This window comes from Morus notabilis, unplaced genomic scaffold (assembly GCF_000414095.1).
Source record: "Morus notabilis unplaced genomic scaffold, ASM41409v2 Scaffold5, whole genome shotgun sequence".
Taxonomy (NCBI): domain Eukaryota; kingdom Viridiplantae; phylum Streptophyta; class Magnoliopsida; order Rosales; family Moraceae; genus Morus; species Morus notabilis.
In genome coordinates, this window is record NW_010363077.1 from 644,111 (window position 1) to 668,264 (window position 24,154).

The following is a 24,154-nucleotide window of genomic DNA, read 5'->3' on the forward strand; positions in this document are numbered from 1 at the left end:
ATCATCAATATAATCTAAATAATGTATTTGAAAAATAAGTGCATTGAGAGATAAGATAAGGTGATTCATGTTACTGTCTTACTGCATATAGAGTGACTGTTTTTTGTCAATAAAATACATTACTTTAAGTATTTGAAGTATCGCTTGTCGTGAGGCGTAAAAAAAGGTTATCTTTTTGAGTCTCAACATGAAACAAAAACATTGTGTATCGAGCTTTAACAGCGATATTTCTGATGAAAATCTGATGATTAAAATCAGAGAATTATTAGTAATTCAGTTTTTCAAGACCTACTATAGAAATCTCTAAATAAAAAGAAAAAAACAAAATTGCTCATAAATGACATCTAAGAAAACGTTCAAAAATGTTATTTGCTTTTTTTTTTTTTTTCCTTTCATAATCTACCAAAACTTTCAGACTGAGTTAAAAAATTGGATGGTCTTTAGAGGATAGCTTCTAGTAGAAGATAAAAGAATTGTGGACCTTTGCTTAATTAGAAGTGACCAAGATGTATAACTGATACTGATAGTACTACAAGTCATCCATTCAAAATATATCAATCGTAATGTAATATTTTCTCTTTTGACGTACAAGTATAACCCACATAAACATATCAATTTTCAATTCATTGTGCCTTTTTCTCCGTTCAATGCACTTCTATTTTCGTTCTCTTTATGAAAACAGCACAGCACGTGACTTGTGACTACCAACAAAAAATTAGGTAAAAAAAAAAAAGATTGAAAAATTCCTTCACTTTAGTCCTATAAAAAGAAATTGCTAGTTGTAGTATTCTTAAATTGTGAAGCACATAACCAAAAGAAGTGCTTAAATACTTCCCATGCAAACAACATTTTACTAGTACTAGTTGCACCGTACGTAGCTTAAATCTTACGAGTATCAAAATCGATTTCGTCAGACTTTCAACAAAAGAAGAAGAAGAAGATAATGGCTGGAGTAGCGAGAACTCCGCGTCCTAGTTCTGGTTCTGTTTGTCTTCTTCTTTTTCTTCTACTGATCAGTTCTTTCTCTTCTGGTACCGAAGCTAGGGCTTCCAACAGCATGAAGTTGGCCAGTTCTTGGAAAGGTACAGAGGCCGGTTCGTTGGACCGGTTCACACTTGTGGCGGTTAAGAAGTCAGGACCAAGTCCAGGCGGTCCGGGTCACAGATCCAGAGTTAATGGTCGGCTTCTGGTTCGAATCAAAGACTCTGTTAGAAAGGGGCATAACTGAGAATAGATAGACCAATATAGTATTCTTGCTGTGTATTTGATCTTGTTATTTTTATCTATTCGTCATAATATATATATATATATAAGTGTGGTTTTAATGGTTACTTTAATATTTACTCATTAATAGGTATTATTTTTTTAGCTTTAAGATATTAATCTGACGGTATTATAATAAATTATATAATTGATAAAAAAATTTTATAATGATATGTTATCAAATTTCTATATTTAATGGTGACTACTAATGAAAACGTAAATTAAAAACTCGTCCATATATAGTATGTGAATTTATATACCTATAACATTTTTGCAGGGCATAATGTGATAATTTTACAAGAACTATGGTGCCACATGCTCACACTTGATGCCTATCGCTAAATATTTGCCCTGTTCTATATCAAAGTTTTCATTAATCATGGTATAGGATTCTAGCCAAATTAGGAATAAAAAAAAATTAAAATATTACTCAGTATATTGAAACAAGTGGAAAGAATAACGTTGCAGTTTTCATTAATCATGGTATAGGTTTAATCGACTTTTATTAAAAAGTGTATGAATTTACTGTCATCTTTATTTAAGTTCTTAAAATTGAGAATTCACTCTAGATTTTTGTAATATATATTTACTTAATATAATAAAAATCAAACTATGTTAGATAAAAGGAACCGAAGAAAATAATTAAAAATCTAACTGATCAAAATATTAATTCAAATGAGAAAAAGATTAATGGAGTATAACACAGTGAAAAAAGAAAGAGAAACTTTTGTTGATTTAGACATTTAAATATAAAATATAAGTTTAAGCAATATCTCTATATTTAGATCTTCAAAAAAAGAAAAAAAAAATCCCAAGCGTGAGAAAATTGAAAAATTTACCTTGAAAAGTGCATGGATCTTAATTTTTACGTACCTCTTATTCTTAATTAATACTATTTTGCTAATATAATTATTTGACTAAAAAGGTTATTAATCAAGTAAGGGATAGAAATCCTAACTAATGTATTTTTTAAAGGGTATTTATCTCATTTTTCCTCAAAACATAGAATTCGCTCTTATGTTTTGTAATACTTTTTTTTTTTTTTGAAAAGTAATAGAATTTTATTTAATACAATGGAATGGTAATTATGTTAGATAAATCCAACTATATCTGGTAAGCAAACTATTAAAAAATCTAACTCGATGCATTGAGTCAAATCAGTAGTAGATTAATGCAGTATCACAAAGTGTATGATAAGGCAAATTTTTGTTACATTTTGAGATTTGGATATAAAAATTTAATTTTAGTATCATCTATATTTAAGTATTTGAAATCGAGAATCCTGTTAGGATTTTGTAATACAATTTTATCAAAAACTAAAAAGTAAATAATGTTAGAGAAATGAAACCATATTTGAAAAGCACATAATTAAAATCTAACTCGAAATATTGAATCAAATCAGGAGATGATTAATGCAATATTAATACAGTGTGGAAAATAAGTCAAACTTTTGTTATATTTAGACATTTGGATATAAAATATATAAATTAGTTAGATCCATATTTAAGTCTTCAAAATTGAGAATCCCGTTTTTTAGATTTTCTAATACAATTTTATTTCATGAAATGAAAAAGAAAATAAGTAAGAGAAACCCAACCATGTTAGGTAAGTGTCTATTTAAAAATCTAACTGGATATGTTGAATCAAATCAAAAGAAGATTAATGCTATTATAGAGTGGACAATAAGGAAAACTTTTTTTATACTTAGACAATTGGATGTATAATACATTCAATTAATGGAGTTAGATTTTTAGTTATTTACATTCCACTTTTGACTTTTCTTCAATATTGATAGTAACAATTCACTAGTCTCAAGAGCTTTAACGTTTAGATTTAATGGTTGGTGACACTTTTGTTTTCAAAGCTTGATTTAGTAATGATTATATCAGCAAATCATCCTGATTAAGAAATTCCAGAAATTAACTAGAAAGATTATAGAGTGAAGAGAAGAAATTCAAATTGCAAATTAAACATACAAGAGATAAACATTATCGAATCTGTTGAACAATTAGAGGAACGGATTATGTTTAAAAGAATATTAATAGAATATTACAATGGACAAAAAGGCAACCTTTTATTATATTTGGAAATTTTAATGTAAAATGTGAATATAATCAGATGATATTTAAGTTTTCAAGATTGAGAATCCAGTTTTATTTAGTAATACAATTATACTTGATAAAATAAATGAAAAGGTATATATGTTTGAGAAATCCAACCATATTAGGAAAGTAAATAATTAAAAATATAATTCAAGGTATATTGACTTTTTCTTTTTTAGAAAAGCACCTATATAGATGATCAAACTCATTCAACAACGTCTCCCTCTCCCCCTATAAATATGACTCTGTCGCTATATCTTGTTAGTCAGCTTCTTGTTTGGTTTTTTCAACAACAACAAAACAAAAACAAAAAAAAACAAAAAAACAAAAAACCAAAAAAACAAAAACAAAAACAAAAAAAAAAGCCCCACTTGTAGGCATAATTCTATAAGTGAAGATGTCAGGATTTGAAGGAAATTTCTGGCATAACTTAAGTGATAGGATAATTTTTGGTATATTTGAGATTTACTGACTAGGCCAGAGTGTTTTATGTTCCCAAAGAAGTGGGACAAGTTATCTTTTCAACGAGTAAGAAGTTCAACTTTGTACTTATCATTTCCTCTTTTTTTTTTTTTAATGTATCTTTTTATTTTCAAATCCATATATAGTCGTGTTTATATAAAATCAAATAGCCTTTGGTACTAATGGTATCTTCATTTTCAATTACATCAGCAATCGATGGCACAATTAAAAGCACGCTCTCCAAAAATGGTGGTACAGGCCTGCAGGGATCAAGCCGTGCTAAAAATGAAATAATAAAAATCGTTCTACTATCTTACAACATATACTTGAAGATTGTGACACCAAAATGCTACCTATGAGACTTTTACATGGTATTTTTTTTAAAATACAATTTACATGGTATATTTTCGAATCTAATTATCTTTTCTGCATAACCATGTGATTTAAATGTTGTTTATGTTCTCCTAAAAAACAGTTTTAGATCTTATTTCGTGACTAGTTCAGACTAGTACTAATAAGGAAGAAGATGAATGCATTATTATAAGGTAGACAATAAGATATATATATATATATAGCTATAAACGTAAATTTTATTATGCTCATATTTAAGTCTTCAAAATTGCGATTCGGGTTTAGATTTTGTTGTATGCTTCTCTTTCATAAACTGAAAAGGAAATTATGTTGGAGAAAATCAACCATATATAATAGGAGAATAAATAATTAAAAACCTAAATCGATATATTAAATTTTTCGTTTCCAGGGACTCACATGACGAGATGAATAAACTCTTTCAAGAGCCTCTATCTGCACATAATATATCTAAAACTAAGATTGTTCCTTATGTCCCAAAAAAAAAAAAAAAAAAAAAAAAAGGTTGTAAACGAAAAATAGTATGTTTGTAATATATATATATGATTATTCCTAGAAGTAATTCAAAAGGCAATACAATCTTTACAAACTCTTGGTTTTGCAGTTTATTGCAGAGAAATCCTCCCGGCCACAAACGTTGAACATCAAAATACGAAATGTGAGAGTCTTGCGGCGAGGTCACGGTTTCATTCAATATACCTAATGATTTCCCTGGCAAGGGAGTAGATATTACAAGGTGGTTAATCCCATTTTATAAAGACAAGGATTCTTTCTCCAGTTTATTTAAAAATGAGTGAGTCTTTTGTCAAATATGCAATGTTGTTAACAGTGTAATTGTTTCTTTCATATGTGCCTGTTTGGCTTCATTTATCATTACTTAAACAGAAAAGAACAAGGATTGCCCAAAATCAGCTCCGACATTCTTTCTCACAAAAACTTAAGGATTGGAAAGTAGAACGAAGACAGAGAATCAAGGTCGTCACAATATGATAAATATAACTTGAAACTAAAATATGGTGACGACCGTTGATTCTTTATTATCGTTCTACTTTCCAACCCTTTAAGTCTTTGTGAGAACGATTATCGGCGCTGATATTGGGCTATTCCTGTTATTCTTTTCTCTTTAAGTAAAGACAAATGAAGCCAACAGGCACATATGAAATAAACAATTACACTATTAATAACATTGCATATTTGGCAAAGACTTTTACTCATTTTTTTAAAAACTGGAGGAAGAATCATTATGTTTATAAGATGAGATTAACCACCTTGTAATTATATCTACCCCGTCGGCAGGGAAATCATTAGGTAGATCGAATGAAACCGAGACCTCGCCCGCGAGACTTGTCACATTTTGCATTTTGATGTTCAACGGTTGTGGTCGGGAGATTTCTCTGCAATAAAATGCAAAACCATGAGTTTGTAGAGATTTTATCATCTTCTTATTGAAGTGCTTGTAGGAAGTCATATATCTGTATAAACACCATGCCCTTCTCTTAATAATACAAACTAATAAAATAATTGTTTTTTTTTTTTTTTTTTTGAGAATTTAAGTCATTTATCAAATAGATCTATAGAGAAATTAACTAGATTGTAAAATATCGTGTCGAGTCTCATCTTAGCACTTTGCACGTTACAATCTGTAGTACTGCAGGCAATTATAGGATAAAGAATCAGATTCTATTACTTCACTTTCGGTACTACTTGTACTTGATTTTCTACTAATGTCGAGTACTGGAGAGCTCGCTTTTACTTGTGCCACCGATTGCTGTTGTTATTGGAGATGAAAATGCATTAGTAAATATTTTTCTCAGGTACCAAAACATTGGTGGTTTAATTAAATCTATCATATCTATCCTATACATAAAAGTGAGAATAAGTTTTATTTTTTATTTTTTTTTTTTTTTTTGGGCGTTTCGTTTTCTCCCCCATCTTCTTTTTTTTTTTTGTTTCTTTTTTAGTTTTTTTAAACTTTTTTTAGTTTTTCTTTTCCTTTTCTTCTTTTTCTTTCTTATTTTTTCTTATTGCATTTTGATTTTTATATATTTTCAAATGCATCTCATTTAAATACTTTTCTTACGGTTATTTAAAATATTATTTTTTTCCTAATTACCCTGCTAAATAAATTTATTCTCGAGTGTTTTCGTACATAAATAACTTTTACCTGTGAGTTTTTAAGAGGGCGTTTCATTGCCAACTCAACCCCCTCAACCTTTTCGTTGCTTTTTTTTTTACTTTTTCATTTTTATTATTTTTTTAGATTTTTTTTCTTTTCTTCTTTTTTCTCCCCTATCTTTTCTTATTGCATCTTTTAGCCTTTAATTCTTATATATTTTCAAATACATCTCATTTAAATACTTTTCTTACTCTTGTTTAAAATATTTATTTTTCCCTAATTACCTTGCGAAATTAATTTATTCTCAAATGTGTTCCTGCATAAACATTTTTTGCTTGTGATCCTCAAAACTTTCAAATTCAGTTGTGAAACATTTTGCACAAATTTTTTCGTCCTTTATCCCCTGTTTTTTGCTTTAGATATTTTTTTTCTCACTTTCGCCTTTATTTCTTTTATCCTTTCTTTTTTCTTCATTTTTTTCAACGATTTGTATAATTAAATAACACATGCAAAGCGAGCATTTTTTTTAATAGTAATATATAAAATGGAATGTGATAATAATACTTACAATAACACTTTCTTTGGGAGAATATAAGAAATAGCAGATTTAATAGGAATAGTTAAAATTAATAGCAGATTTTAAAATTAATATCTCCTTTTTTTTAGTGACTTGGATAGTTCAGCATAAAGTTGAGTTTCTTGCTATTTTGGAAGATGACTAGTTTTCAATCTTGTCGGGATATAAGGGACTATCTGTCAACCAGTTATCTCAAATTTCTTAGCTCATCTCTTTGGTTTAGTTGCAGTGAGGGAATGGTAATAGTAATGGTAATGGAATAAAATGGAAAGGAAAGATGATTCATTTGTTTGGTTCTACTTTTACAAATACAATAGAATGAGATATGAATATTTTCATTTTGATAAAATTACCCCTCATATTAATATAACTAATATCATATATATTAATATAATCATTTAATAAATAATATTATATATATAAAATTATAAGGATATAATATATATAATTATAATTATCGTTATATAATTATTTATTATTATAATACAATCATAATATATAATATAAAATGATATGTAATATAATATAATAACTATATTGTGATTAATTTATATATATTATTAATTACAACATCACAATTGTATATTATATTATATTATCTTATAATGATAAATATAATTATTATTAATTACAATATCACAATTATATTGTATATTATATTAATAAATATAATTACAATGTATAATACGTAATATAAGATATTATTATAATATTAAATATGATATAATATACGTATATAATTATATTATATTATATAAATTATTATAATATAATATTAATTATATTATAAATATTAATATAATAATTATAATATTCAAGGGTAATGACGGAAAAGAAAATTAAAATAGTTTAGAATGGGCATTCCTCTTATATGAGGAAGGAATGATGATTCACCCATTTTATGAAAAAATCATTCCATTTTGAATGGTCATTTCTTTTCCTAAAACCAACCAAACATGAGAATAAATATTAATTCATTTCCATTTCTTTTCATTCCTCCCAACCAAACACACCCTAAGATAGTCTCGTACATATAGTGAGGAGAGGAGAGTGGGGTAGAGTCTCGTAACAAAGACTTCATTTATTTGTGTAGATGTTTTTCTAAATAAGAAAAATTTTAATATATGAATTCAGGGTTTTAATTATTTGAAGACATAATTACGGGTCAAGCAAAATTTACGTTTTTTAATGTATGTCCAAATAGACAAAACTCTATCATTCATGTCCACTCTGCAATGTTAATGTATTAATATTCTTCCGCCTAGCTTTTTGATACTAAATCTATACATACCTCTAGAGAAGAATGGTTTTTTTGGCGTTTTGAACCAAACGTTTCACTCAAACGTTTTTTTCATTTTTTCTACTAGAGAAACTAATCCGGTGCGGTTAGAGCCACTGAAATAAGCCATGTTTCGCACGTTTATTGGTTGTTCGATTATGTGGGATCCATGTGGTGAGCTTTGATTAGTTTCGCAAGATGATGGTCACATGTCAGTATCTCATTGGAGGAGAGAAATATAGTTCAGTAGGAACGTAACACAGAATCCCATGCAGCTTAGTTAGTGGCCGACAATTGATGCCACGTGTCGCGCTGTGATTGGCGAAGGAGAAAGTGACGGGGCCCGCTTGTTGCGCAAGCTAACACGCTTGTCCCCTTCTCCTCGTTGGACGCATGCCACTCTACGCGTGTATTTTTTATTTATTATCAATTATTATATATATTTATTAATTTTAAATTAATTTATAGTCTGATTTTGTCTGCTTTCGCACCGTTATATGCTAAATTTTTTATACTATTCAGATAAAAATACTTTAAATAATAAAATAAATTAAACAAACATAGACTAAAATAAAATAAAATAAAACCACACAAAATTAAAAAAAAAAGACAAATTAAACATAACAAAATAAATTAATTAAAACACAACAAAATAAGTTAAAATTTTTTCTATCTATCTTTGCTTAAAAAAATTTTCCCGTTATTGTTTTCATTTCTTTTATATCTTTTTTTTTGTTTACTTCTTTCTCCTTTTTTAAACAATTTGATAGTTATTATTTTAAATTAATCACACGCGATTAGCTGCATTTAACACTAAAACCAAAAGAGACTAAAAAAGAAAAAAAAATCTGTTGATTTATGGTCTAATTTTATCCATTTTAACACCATATTGCACCAAAATTTTGAAATTACTTAGATAAAAATACTATAAAAAATTAAAAACAAATACGCTAAAACAAAATAAAACCATATTGAATTAAAAAAACACAACAAACAAAATAAAATTAAACTAATTTAAAACAAAACAAAATAAGTTATAATTTTTTTCCAGTCTTTTACTTCAAATCGTTTCCCCTTTTTGTGTTCTTCTTTTGTCTTTTGTTTTTCTTTCTTTTCAGTCTTTTTTTTAACAATTCCTATGACCGTTATTTTAATTGATGCGCTCTAAAGACTAGTATAACTCTAAAGATCATAATTAAAAAATAAAAATAAAAATAAAAACTCTCCTTAATTACTGTTTGGTTGAGCCTATTATCAATCCATAATTGTTTACCTTGGTGCCTACGCTGACTAGTTTCAACTCTCTTGAGTTTTTCCTCAAATGTATTAATGTGGAAAAGTTATATTTGTTCCAGGGGGAACCGTTAATTATATATACATGGCATGAATTTTTTTTTTTTTTTTTTATATACACGGAATGATTATGATAACAAAACAAGTTGTTAAATTGTCAGAGAAAGAAACCGTAACTGTGTGGATAAATTGTCGGAGGTGGCCTCAATTAGGGGTGAAAAAAATCACCTTGAACCCGACTACCTGACTCTATCCGACTCTACCCTACCTGAATATATAGGGTTTTTTTTGGTTTAAAATTAGCACAACCCACAATGGGCGGGTAGAGTCGCGGGCCCAAGCTCCATTACCCTGCTTAACCCTACCCGGCCCAAAATAACCATATGCATTTTTTAAAAGAAAACCCTACATCACCTACCTTTCTCATTTCTCATTCCGAGCAGAGCATCCCACCGCCCCCTTTGCCTCTCTCAAATCTGATCTACCGAGTCTCACGATGCAAAATATGTTTAATGTTATTCGCGAGCAATAGGCTTTTTCAGTTAAACTCTTTTCCCCTTTCTTCTTTAATGTTGTTCGTGCTATATCTGAAGAACAGGCCCCCTTCTTCGGATTCAAAGTTTGGAGAGGCCCTTCAGGGATTCAAGAACAGGCCCTTCTTCGGATTCAAAGTTTGGAGAGATTCAGTATCTTTCCTTCAAGAAGTTGAAATAAGTATTTAAGGTTTTAGTGCCATATTGTTTTTTGGGCCCTTTTTTTTCATAGATCTTATGCCTTAAACATCACAGGATCGGATGGTAAAGTTGTTATCTGAGATTTGGAAGACCAAGCAGATCTGTCTGAATTTATTCATTGTTTCTGTATGTGAAATCTGGGATTTGGTAAAGTTTTTCATAGATCTTATGCCTTAAGTATTTATTCATTGTTTCTGTATGTGAAATCTTTTAATTTCTAGACTCTTTTCCATAGTTTACCTATGGTTTCATGCAAAAGCAATAATTCAGCAAAGAATCACCCATTTTAAAGTTGGTTTACCGGTGGAAAAACATAAATAAGCAAATTTAAAGTTAGTTTACCCGAAGTAACCCGGCCAACCCGAGGTTACCCGAGGTAACCGAATGGTATACGGGTTATGTGATTAATTAACATGTTGCGGCCTAGTATTTTCTCAAGCCGATTATTGCGGGCCGGTCCAAAATAAGCCCAAAAACTTACCCTACTCAGCCGACTTTCACCCGTAGCCTCAATTTGGAAATTAAGCACCTGAAGGCGAGATATTTTTGGGTTGACTTATTCTAAGCTAATAATGAAAATAGTAATAGTTTTTCTTAAGGTTAAATGAATAAAAACAAGAAGGATATTTGTCATCATAAACAGTTTAAATAAGGACACAATAAAAAACCAATAGGAGGCAAGGAGCTGTACAAGACAAATTCTAACATCAAAGACAAATAGTTCTTCAAGTGCTTTCGTACTACTTCAATAGCAAGAATTATTTGCAACAATCGGTACAAATAACCCCCCATCAAAACGACATAAATACAGTCACAGAGTACATTTAAACGGGCTAATAAGAAACCAAGTTTGAGCTATTAAAAATTAAGTAGGAGTTATTGAAACCTTTGGGCTTTGGTCATTGGTGCAGAGCTCTAACTTCAAATAACACAATGTGGCACTGGTTACAGGATCTGCAAGCACAAATGATGAATCATACAACGACGTACTAGAAGATTGAAATGTCCCGGTTGTATGAGTAACATTTGCAGCTGAAAAACATGTTTACAAGCAATAAGTCTTAAAAAAGAAAAGGAACTCCCATAGAAAAAAAGGCATATAGATATTCAGCTATCTAAATCATTTTTAGGGGCTTTTTGTCGCATGGGTGAGCAGAGCCTTTCCTTTGCTCAAAGGGGAGGTACGTGTTCGTTGGTCCCACTCTTTCGAACTTCTATGTATGGCTACGTATCTGTCAAAGTACACACACATAGCTAAATGATAGCAAAAACTAAAACCTCAAAAACAAAGACAATATAAAATAGAAGCTGGCACAAGATCTCCATGTAGCTCTTAGGTTATGGATCCAACAAATACAATTATTGTAAATACATGTTACACAATAATAGTCAATTCAGTGTTCAACCAGGGACCACGACTACATTGAGAGAAGTTATAGAGGAACTTTCAAACTTTAATCATAGAGGTGTATTTTCTCTACACATGTAGGATTAAAAAAAAAAAAGTTAAAAAGTGATAAAAACAAGTGTAATAACTGCTTTTGTAGAACACTAGCAAAGGCTGCACGTGCAAGGCACGTGCTTGCTTTTGCAGCTCAGTCAACGCGGTAGGTGATTACAATGTTTATGTGATAAAAACAAATGTAATAACAACTAAAATATAACAATGTTCTGTGACAAATTAGGAAGAAACATTCTTAACATTCTGCTGTTGTTGATGGTCTTTAATCAGTGTAAAGTCATAATGTGGCATGACCTAAACCAGTATGGAGAAGAGAAAGTACTCCTTTTAAGCTAAAAACAACCTCCTCAGTTTCCACAACTAAAATTCCTATGCATAACTTGATCTTGGGGCTGAGACAAAAGACTGAGAACTTTATGGCAGTTTTCTACAGCTGCCAAACTAAAATTACAACTTGGAAGAGGTTCAGCTTTATCAAAATTACAATTAATAACAAAATCAGGCCATTTTCTATGATTCAGGGAAAGGAAACCCAAGTAGAGATCACAAATTGCAAAAGAACACATGAGAACAAATTATTGGAATTTTAGAGGCCTTAACCAATTGACTTACCGTATATCTATAGTCAGCACGCGCATAGTCTTGTTTAGAACTTTTAATATGTATATACGCTGGGTGTAGTAAGTTTGGATAACTGGTATTCCAACCTAATAGAGGAAAAGCTAACAGTACCACATTTGTAATATATGTAGGTTTTGAGGAAAAAACTTATTTTCTCTCTCATTCCAATCATGGTAGTGTACATCTTATTTATAGGATACATTGTACCTTTGACAGCTCACAAACAGCTAACAACACTAGAAACTATCTAAATCCGGAAACTAACTAAAGAGAATCCGGAAACTACCCTATTTCCTAGGAACCTTGCCCCAAACTAAGGGATTCGGTCCTTTTATTCAAAAACAGAAAAAATGTAAACTAGAAAACAGGAAAGTAAACAATTTTATTCTCTATTAGGAAATAAAATCTTTTATTTTCTAACAGTCCCCCTCAAGTTAGTGCATAGATATCATGCAAACCTAACTTGCTAACAAGGAAGTCAAACGATGACTTGAACAGTCCCTTTGTGAGGATATCTGTTGTTTGTTGTGTCGATGGAACAAATGGCATACAGATCATTCCTCCCTCAAGCTTCTTCTTGATGAAATGTCGATCAACTTCAACATGTTTAGTTCGATCGTGTTGCACAGGGTTGTTGGCTATGCTGATTGCAGCTTTGTTGTCACAGTATAACTTCATATGGGCTTCTATAGGCAACTTTAACTCAGTCAATATCCGTTGTACCCATAATAGTTCACAAACTCCGTTGGTCATTGCTCTATATTCTGCCTCAGCACTACTTCTTGCTACTACGCTTTGTTTCTTACATCTCCAAGTGACTAAATTAACCCACACATAGGAACAATATCCTGTTGTTGATCTCCAATCAGTGGAGGATCTAGCCCAATCTGCATCGGTGTAAATTTCAATCCCATGTTGAGTGTTCTTTTTGAAAAATAGGCCTTTCCCTAGAGAATTCTTCAAGTACCTTAGAATACTGTAGGTAGCCTCTAAGTGTTCCTTCTTTGGTGAGTGCATAAACTGACTAACGAGACTAACTGCGAAGGCTATGTCTGGCCGAGTATGAGATAAGTAGATCAGTTTACCAACCAACTTCTGATATCTTGTTATATCCACCGGATCTCCTTCTTTACTATTGCCTAGCTTAACATTGGAGTCCACTGGTGTATCTACCGGTTTACACCCACTCATACCTGTCTCATTCAGCAGATCTAAAACATACATCTGTTGACTTACAACAATTCCTTTCTTTGATCTTGCTACCTCCACTCCTAAGAAATATTTGAGGGGGCCCAAGTCTTTGATCTCAAATTCTGTAGCTAAGTTCTTCTTTAAGCGGCGCATCTCTTTCGAGTCATTGACTGTCAAGATAATGTTATCAACATAGACAATTAGAACAGTAATTCTTCCACTTGATGAGTGCCTAAAGAACATTGTGTGATCAGTTTGAGCCTGTGTGTAACCCTACTTTTTTACCGAACCAGTAAATTTCTCAAACCACACCCGTGGTGATTGCTTCAATCCATAGAGTGACTTTATCAATATGCACACTTTTGAGCCAAATTTTCTTTCGAAACCAGTTGGGGCATCCATGTATACCTCTTCTTCCAAATCTCTATTCAATAATGCATTCTTGACATCTAGTTATTGTAGTGGCTAGTCCAGGTTGGCTGCTAATGAAAGAAGCACTCTTACAGTATTAAGTTTTGCTACTGGATCAAAAGTCTCCATGTAATCAATTCCATACGTTTGAGTGAAGCCCTTAGCCACCAACTAGGCCTTACATCTTTCCAGATATCCATCTGATTTGTACTTTACAGTGAACACCCATTTGCATCCCACTGTCTTTTTGTCCTTTTGCAGGTCCACCATCTCCCACGTTTTGTTCTTCTCAAGCGCCCTCATTTCTTCTAGGATTGCTTCCTTCCATTCGGGAACCTATAAAGCATCTTGAACATTCTTTGGAATTTCCACAAGTGAGAGTTGATTAGTAAAGAAAGAGAAAACTAGGGACAAATTTTCATAGGACACAAATTTTGACAATGGATGATTAGTACATGACCTAACCCCTTTCCGGAGAGTAATTGGAATATTAAGGTCACTAAGAAATGTTTCTTCAAGAATAGAATACAAGGAAGGAGAAACACCTAGAGAATTTTGGACGGAAAGAGGGACACTTGGAGAGTTTTGGTCCTGCCGTGAGTTGGAATCTTGGCCTTGCTAGGAAACTTCAAAATATTTTCCATGAGTCAAGTTCTTCCGAGAGTAAACCAGTCCAAATTTTTTCTTATTTGCATCTCCTTCAATAGAATCATTATTCTATGCTGGGACAAGACATGTTTTTGATAATTCCTTATTATTTGTAACATTTGTGTTTTCACTTTGGTCTTGTTCATTTTGAGTCAAAATTGAGTTTGTTGGTGACTGTTTAGAACCAGATTCAGACATTAACTTGTGTTGAATCTGGAAAAAATCTTCAGTCGCCAAATTTTCTATTTTATCCCAAGTCGGATCTTCACTGTTTCTCTCCCCCTGAAGAGAAGACTTAAAAAAAGGTTTTGTTTTAAAGAAAGATACATCCATAGATACAAACATCTTTTTCAAAATAGGATCATAGCATTTGTAGCCCTTTTTTGTTGGTGCATATCCTACAAAAACGCATTTTTCTGGCCCTAGGATCTAACTCCGGTTTTGACACGATTGTGAACAAAGACAGTATACCTAAAGAGTTTAATTGGTAATTCGGATAAGATCCTAGAGGATGGAAAATTTGTGAGAAAACTTGCAAAGGAGTTTGAAAATCTAGAGTTTTTCAGGGCATTCAATTAATGAGGTAGGTTGCTGTGAGAATTGCATCACCCCAAAGGTATTTTGGAACATTATTTGTGAAAAGCAAGGCTCTTGATACTTCTAGAAGATGTTTATTTTTTCTCTCATCTATTCCATTTTGTTGAGGGGTGTCATTGCATGAACTTTGATGAATAATAACCTTTTCAATAAAAAAATTCCCCAAAATATTATTAAAAAACTCATTTCCATTATCACTTCGAAACATTTGAATTTTCTCATCAAATTGAGTTTGTACCATGGTGTAAAAGTTTTTGAAAACTCCTTCAACCTCTATTTTTTCTTTTAACAAGTATAGCCAACTTAATCTAGTGTGATCATCTATAAATGTGACAAACCATTTTTTCCAAAAAGTGTTGGGAGTTCTTGAAGGATCCCAAACATCACTGTGGATTAAGGAAAAAGGTGTAGTGGGCTTGTATGGTCGTGGAGGGTAGGGGGATCGGTGTTGTTTTGCAAACATACAAATCTCACACTGAAATGAAGATGGATTCTTATTAATAAACAAAGATGGAAACAAACGTTTTAAATAATGAAAACTTGGATGGCCAAGTCTATAGTGCCATAGCATAATTTCATGATTACTAGAAGGAGACATAGATTCAAAACATAAACTTCGGACTGGTTTACTTGGGATTGTTCCATCTTCAAAAATATAGAGTCCTCCATTTTCCCTAGCACTGCCAATCATCCTCCCCGAGGCTAGTTCCTGAAACTCACAATGAATTGGATAGAAATTAGCTTGACAATTAAGATATTGGGTTATCTTACTGATAGATAGGAAGTTACATGACAATTTTGAAACATGAAGCACATTATTAAGAGTTATAAGGGGAGAAACTTTGATTGAACCAATCCCGGCTATTGTCGAAAAAGATCCGTCAGCAATATTAATTTTCTTGTTTCCTGCACACGGACTATAAGATGAGAAGAGATGTGAGTAATTTTTCATGTGATCTGCTGCTCCAGAATCTATAATTCAAGGGCTAGAAGAAAGACCGAAACTAGAGAGGGCTGTGACATAAGAATTACCTTGGGTTGCAAGGGAACATGAAGGAGTGACAGAGAATTGTGGAGATTTACAAAGTTTGTATAGATGCTCTAACTATTTCTTTATGAAAGGATGTACCTCTGAGTTGATTAATTGCTCTTGAGAATCGTCAGTGGTGGTTTGAAGAGCTCTGCCATTGCCCTCATGTTTTTTCTTCAAATGCGCTGGTTTCCCATGAATTTTTTAACATGTCTCCTTAGTGTGCCATGGTTTTCTACAATGATCACACCATGGTCGCTTTTTCCTTTCTCCTTCCATATCAGATCCTCCTGAATTACGAGAGACTAGTGCAGAATTCTCAGGTTCGGGTGCTGGTGCTGCACTGTTTAGCATGATTCTCCTCCTATTTTCTTCTTGTCATAATTCTGAAAAAAAAAACTCATGAATAGAGGGCAGGGTTTTCAGTCAAGAATCCTTCCATTTACCTCATCTAGGCTTTTATTAACTCCTGCAAAAAACATATAGACACGATCATTCTCTTCACATTTCATATACCTTGCACAATCATTCAGATTCTCCCACTCATCATCATAGCATTGATCCAGTTCCCGCCAAAAGGTCACCATCTCGTTGTAATATACCGTGATCTCACGGTCTCCTTGCTTGGATTGCCAGAGCTTTGATTTTAATTCAAAGATCTGTGAAGAATTTTCCAAATCTGAGTATGTTTGCCGAACGGAATCCCACATAGCTTTGGCGGTTGGCAGGAACATGTTTGGTTTTGCGATTGCTGCCTCCATGAAATTTAGAAGCCATGCTGTCACCAAGGAATTTTCTGACCTCCATTTTTTGAAGCCTGGATCCTTTTCTCCGGGATGCTTCTCTTCCCCAGTAATATATCCGAGTTTTCCTTTGCCATCGAGCACAAGTTTGATGGACTGTGACCAATCACGGTAGTTTTTTCCATTCAACTTTTGAACAAAGATTTGTAAGGAGGAACCGGTTGTTATATTATCAACACCGGTATAGAGAGAATTGTCTGGGCTGTTTTCAAAGGCAACCTCAGATGAAGTCTGGGCTCTGTTTACACCGATCATGGCTGTCTTTGCCATTTTTCCCTTTGGATTAGAACCCTAAGGCTCTGATACCATGTAGGTTTTGAGGAAAAAACTTATTTTCTCTCTCATTCCAATCATGGTAGCGTACATCTCATTTATAGGATACATTGTACCCTTGACAGCTCACAAACAGCTAACAAAATCAGAAACTATCTAAATCCGGAAACTAACTAAAGAGAATCCGGAAACTACCCTATTTCCTAGGAACCTTACCCCAAACTAAGGGATTCGGTCCTTTTATTCAAAAACAGAAAAAGTAAACTAGAAAACAGTAAAGTAAACAATTTTATTCAGGAAATAAAATCTTCTATTTTCTGACAATATAAGTAGAATAAATGTAATAACAAAGAAATATAGTAATGTACTCAGTTGTATGTCCCATCAGATCAATTCAAGTGCAATGTAGACATTTTTTTTGCATTAGTTCCAAACATTATTGCTGCTAAATCTCCAATTCATCATGTAACTGTACGTGAATAAAGTATCTCAAAAGTAAGGTTGACGACTTAGTTTAAAAAGAATAGTTGGAAATGAGGTAAGGGCATCAGCTTGACTCTTAAAAGACAATATACTACTGCAAATTTATGGAATAATGAAAGGGCTTACAATGCTTGACTTACACGCTAGGTTTTCTAATCAATGTACTTTTAAGAGTTAATAATACGTTATGAAAGATTTGTGTAATATCCGGCTAATGTATATAATTTGTTGTTACGACCTTTATAGTAGTTAGCTTCTGTTTGCCAACTCATTTCTTTACTTCTCGAAGAAAGAGAAGTTAGCATATTAAAAAAAATGTATAAACAAGCTAAAAGAATGTATTAAGAATATGTCTATAAACAAGCTAGCTAGTAGGAGCTATAGCAGATCAAAGGTATGACTATCTATAGAATTATCATCTAATCAATACAGAATTATCATTAACCAAACTAAAAACCACAAATATATTTCGTTTGTATACATGACAAAGTTTTGAGTTATAATATATAGTCCTCAAAATACTTCCACTACTTTCCAATTCAGTGGGGCGTAATATATATATATATATACACACGAAGTAATAACCTGAAAATTATAAAATAAGAAAAGCACAATATTTTTCAATAGCTACAAAATACATATATGAAAAATTTATAAAATATATTACAGCAGGAAAAAACGAGTTTTCATCTTTTGTAACTTTCTCATTTTTTTTATTAGAGTGTAGTGTATGATTTTCTTTTTAAATATTTCCACATTACTGTAATAAAAGAAAAATTATAATAAATTCCAATAAGTTATTTTATTAAAAAGAATTCCAATAAGTTAGAATCTTTTCTTTTCTGTTTTTGGCTAAAACTGAATTTTCATTTAACCAAACGACAACTTGTCAAACGGTGCACAAATACAAACAACAAAACGCAACGACACATAAACAATTGAAAACAAACGACAAAACCAAGCTAAACCACTAGAGGTAAAACATAAGCCCAGGTGACCAAAAAGATAGAAAATAACTTATAAAAGAAATAGAAAATACAACTAAAGTTGGCACCACATCAGGGAACGAGGTAACAAAACTTACAATCGTTTGACAATTTACATATCTTATCACTAAAAATATCATTTAACATTCATTTTAATTTGTCTTTTTCCTACCTCACAACTTTCTCATTCATAAGGATAGGGTGGATAAAAGGTCAAAAACTAAAGAGTAAAGTGAAATAATAGGGGCATATAATGAAATATATTATTTGAGTGGGGGCAATATATATCTTAGTGAGGACTTAAGTGAAAAATCACCAACTTTTAAGAGGTAATATTATTTTCAAAAAAATTTAGTCCCCACTGGGTACTATGTACCTCTGCCACTGACTAATTCCACTGCAAGATGCTCTAGCCTCTGTAATTTTGATACCCTATTATCAAATTTAAATTTTTAAATCAACCAAAAGTAAACAGACCAAAAATCAATCAAAGTCATATACGCTTTTAACCACTATCTCAAGTACTGCAGTCGAGTGCTACTAATGGGAAATGAAAAAATGCATTACCAAGTTGTTTATGGGACTGAGCAAAATAGTGGCATCCCTCAAAACGTTACCCCTTCTCTTCTTCCTATCTTGTTTAGAACAGATGGACATTCATTAAAGCATTTCAACAAATACCTAAAAGGCAAACTTCAGTATTTGAAAAATAAGAAAAGATATAGAAGAAGATACAAGAAAAATAGTCATACCATAGCATAACCAAATAACAAAGTCCAAATGCAAGTGGATCTAGAGTTAGAAGCTTGGTCAATTATTTTCTCTTTACACATGATAAGATCGACCCCATTTTGGCTGAGCTCCTCTGTAGGTTTTTGAGAGAATAGTTTGCTCTGATTTCACTATTACTTTAAAATGAAAGAAATACAATGAATATATACAGAGGGATTTTCCTTAAGCAAAGATCCTAGACTGCAGTAAAGGAGGAAACAATCTCCACTAAACTAGGAAAGAATAAAAGGGAATCTGGTAATATATTACCGGATTCTTCTCCCAAAATTATTCCAAAAATAAACAATTCCTAAAATTTCTAACTAATTAAATGCATCAATTTAACACTCCCCCTCAAGATGAGTTGTATATGTTGAACAAACACAGCTTGTGACTCAGTTCTTCAAAATTTGTTCTTGGTAGAGCTTTAGTAAGTATGTCTGCCACTTGAGATTGTGTAGGAGTGTAAACCAACTGCATAACAGAATTCTCAATCTTCTCTGAGATGAAATGTCGATCAATCTTAATATGCTTTGTCCTGTCATGATGTACATGATTCTTAACAATCCTTATAGCTACTTGATTGTCACAGAATAACTTGATAGGTTTCTCAACTTACTCCCAACTCACTGAGTAATCTACGTATCCACATTCCTTCACAAATACCTAGGGCCAATGCTCTAAACTCAGCTTCTGCACTACTCCTTAAGACTACAGGTTGTTTCTTGTTTCTCCAGGTCACGAGATTTCTCCAAACATAGGAACAGTAAACAGTTGTTGATCTTCTGTCTCTAACATCTCCTGCCTAGTCTGTATCTAAGAAAACTTGAACATCCCTATTTTTAGTTTTCTTGTATAATAAACCTTTTCCTGGAGTCATCTTGAGATACCTTAAAATTCTATACACACCTTCCATATGTTCTTCCATGGGGTTATAAATGAACTGACTTACCACACTAACTAGAAAGCCAATATCAGGTCTCGTGTGTGAGAGGTAGATGAGTCACCCTACAAGCCTCTGGTATCTCTCCCTGTCGACTGATGCATTATCTTTTCCTGTCCCTATCTTCTTAGTGGAGTCCATTGGTGTATCTGCAGGTTTACAGCCAAGCATACATGTCTCTTTTAGTAAGTCTAGGACATATTTGTGTTGAGAAACAAATATCCCTTTCTTGAATCGAGCAACTTCCATTCCAAGAAAATATATGAGGTTACCAAGGTCTTTAATTTCAAATTCCGTGGCTAGAAATACTTTTAATCTTAATAGTTCCTCCTCATAATCACTTGTTAGGATGATGTCATCAACGTACACAATCAATACTGCTATTTTCTTACCTGGAGAGAACTTCACGAACAGTGTGTGATTTTCTTGGCATTGGGTGTATCTAATCATTGACTTTGCAAACGTATCAAACCCTGCACGAGGAGATTGCTTGAGCCTGTATAGAGATTTCTTGAGTTTGCATACCTTGTTGTTATTGAAAGGTAGTTTCTAGTCCTGAAGGTATTTCCATATACACTTCTTCTAAATCACCATTCAGGAATGCATTCTTAACATATAGTTGATGCATGGGTCAATCTTAATTTGCTGCAAAAAAAGGGAGGACTCTGATAGTATTTAGCTTTGCCACTGCAGCAAATGTCTCCTGATAGTCTATTTCATAAGACTGAGTAAACCCCTTAGCAACCAGCCGAGCTTTAGTCTCTCAGTACTTCCATCAGCCTTATGTTTGATGGTGAAATCCACTTATAGCCAACCAATTTCTTCTGGGGGAAGATATGTTATCACCCATGTGCCGTTTTTTTCAAATGCTCTAATTTCTTCACTAACTGTCTTTCTCCATTCCAGGTTCTTGAGAACCTCCTAAATAAAGTTAGGAACCTGCACACTATCAAGAGTAGACACAAAGGCCTGATAGGATGGTAACAATCTTTCATATGAGACAAATAGGCAAATAAGATGATTTGTACAAGTTCTGACACCCTTTCTCAGAGCAATTGGAATATTTAAATCATCCATAATCGGTGTTGAAGTCTCAAGATCAAAGCTTTCCTTACCTGAGTGAATTTGAGTAGGCATTGGATCTGGATCAGCTTCTTGGTCAAGTATGAGAGGTGTTGTCTCTATCTCCTTTCCAGATTTCTTCCTCTTGGAGTAAACAATTAGCTCCTCATTTGCACTTTGTTGAGGACAATTTCGAACAGGAGAAGGGGATGGACTTCTAGGAGAAGGGCTTGCAGGAAGATGACTCTCAGATTATGTAGGAATAGGAAGATTCTCGGGTTGTGGAGATGGAGTTGAAATAGGTGATGAATTAGGCTTAAGTAATGAAGTGTCCCCGGACTGTATGTCAAGATCCCAAAGCTGATATTCCCTCATGGTCTCCCCCTGAATTGTAGGTTAGGGAAAAAAGGATTGGTGTTAAAAAAATGTCACATCCATGTGTTGTAGACTCTTTTTGTTATGGGAGAGTAACATTTATAACCCTTTTGGTGTGAGAAGTACCCAAGAAAGATACATTTGATGGATTTTGGATCAAACTTGCCACGATGTTGAGAGTGTATGTGGACAAAGGCAGAACACCCGAATACTTTAGGATCTAAAGAGAAGATGAATTTGGTGTGTAGGAAGGTTTGGAGAACAATTTGACATGGAGTTTGGAACTTGAGAACTCTGGAGGGCATCCGATTGATGAGGTATGTGGCTGTGAGTATTGCTTCTCCCCATAAATGTTTTGGAACAAGAGTGGAGAACATGAGAGACTGAGCTACCTCTAATAAGAGTCTATTTTTTTCTCTCTGCAACCCTATTTTGTTAAGGGGTGTCAACACAAGAGCTTAAGTGGACAATTCTTTAACTCATGATATAGGTATCTAAGATAGATTTGCAGTATTCTTTGGCATTGTCAGTTTTTAGGACTTGGATCTTGGTCTGGAATTGTGTCTGAATCATGGAGTTGAAATTTTAGAAAATTTGTCCAAACTTCATATTTTTCTTTCATGAGGAACACCCATGTCAATCTAGTATGATCATCAACAAAAGTTACAAACCATCGTGTTCCCGTATACTTTTTATTCTTGAGGAACACCATACATCACTGTGAATCAAAGTAAAGGGACGGGATGGTTTATATAAGGAACTGGGATAGCTATTACGAGTGTGTTTGGAAAGCTGAAAAACTTCACAATTAAACAACTTTGTATCTTTATTGATAAATAATGATGGAAATAATTTTTGAAGGTAAATTAGGATGACCAAAACGATAGTGCCATAACATAACTTTACTATCTTTATTGACACAAGTATTTAGACATGACTGACTCTTAAACGACACACAACTCATATTCTGAATTTGCCGCCTTGAAGGATTATCATCTTTAAGGAGATAGAGTCCAAAACACATCTCAGCACTGCCAATCGTCTTCCCCGAATCCAATTCTTGAAATTCACATTGATTTGGAAAGAATTTAGTTACACAATTGAGATCACAAATTATTTACTGATGGAGAGTAAATTGCAGTTCAAATTAGGAACATGAAGAGCCAAATGTAGGGTTACATCCTTTGTGATTCTGATTAAGCCTGTTCCATTAACCCTAGATGAAGAAACATTTGCTATGCAAACTGTATAATTCTCAAGACATGGGTTGTACTCGTGAAATATGGTAGCATCTCCTGTCATATGATTTAATGTCCCTGAGTCAACAATCCAAGGGCTTGTGTAACATTTATTAACAGCAAAAGCCTTTGAAAGATTACCTGTATGTGCTAGCATGCTAGATCCAAAGGCAGTAGTGGTTGTTTGAGATAGGACATTCTGACTGGAGAGTTTTTTAAGGACTTCAAATTGCTCTTTACTGAATGGACTACTTTTGGCTTGAGTAGGATCATATGAGGTGGCTGGAACATTGACTTGGCTCTCTTTGTCATTGTTTGGTCGTGATGGCTTCCAATCAGTAGGTTTGCCATGAATTTTCCAGTAGGTCTCCCTGAGATGTCCTAATTTGTGACAGTGATCACACCACAGTCTTCCTTTCCTCTGCCTATTTTCACTCAAGTTGCTTGTCTGGGATCCACGGGCTACTAATGCAGATCCTTCAAGGGTTGGAGTAGAATTTTGAGATCCCATCATTAGCTTCTTTTTGCTTTACTCTCGACAAACTTCTGAGAAGGCCTCCGTTATGCTTGGAAGAGGTTTCGTTCCCATCACTCTCCCTCTAACCTCATCTAGGTTTTTGTTGAGACCAAGAAAATTTTCTCCTATTTCTAACCTCATCTAGGACTTCAAACATGTCGAGATGTTGCCAATGGCGAGTGAGGGTATTGAAGTATTGAGTGACTAAGAGATCATGTAGTGCAGCTTCAACCTTAAGTAGTTCTGAAGTGTTTTCTGAACTAGAATATGTTTCTCGTGCTGCATACCATATCTCTTTTGCAATCCCGTATAGGAGAAAATTTTCTCCTATTTCATTGTTTATTGAGTTGATAAGCCAAGCATGATCATGTGATTTTCAGTCTTTCAAGTCCTGAATTTGGGATCCTTCTTTTCTGGAATTGTGACTTCATCGGTGAGATATTCATCCTTGCCCTTCCCACAGATGAACATCATCACAGATTGAGACCACTGAAGATATTGTGGCCATTGAGTTTGTGACCAGTGATGTAGAGGTGCCTTCCGCTCTT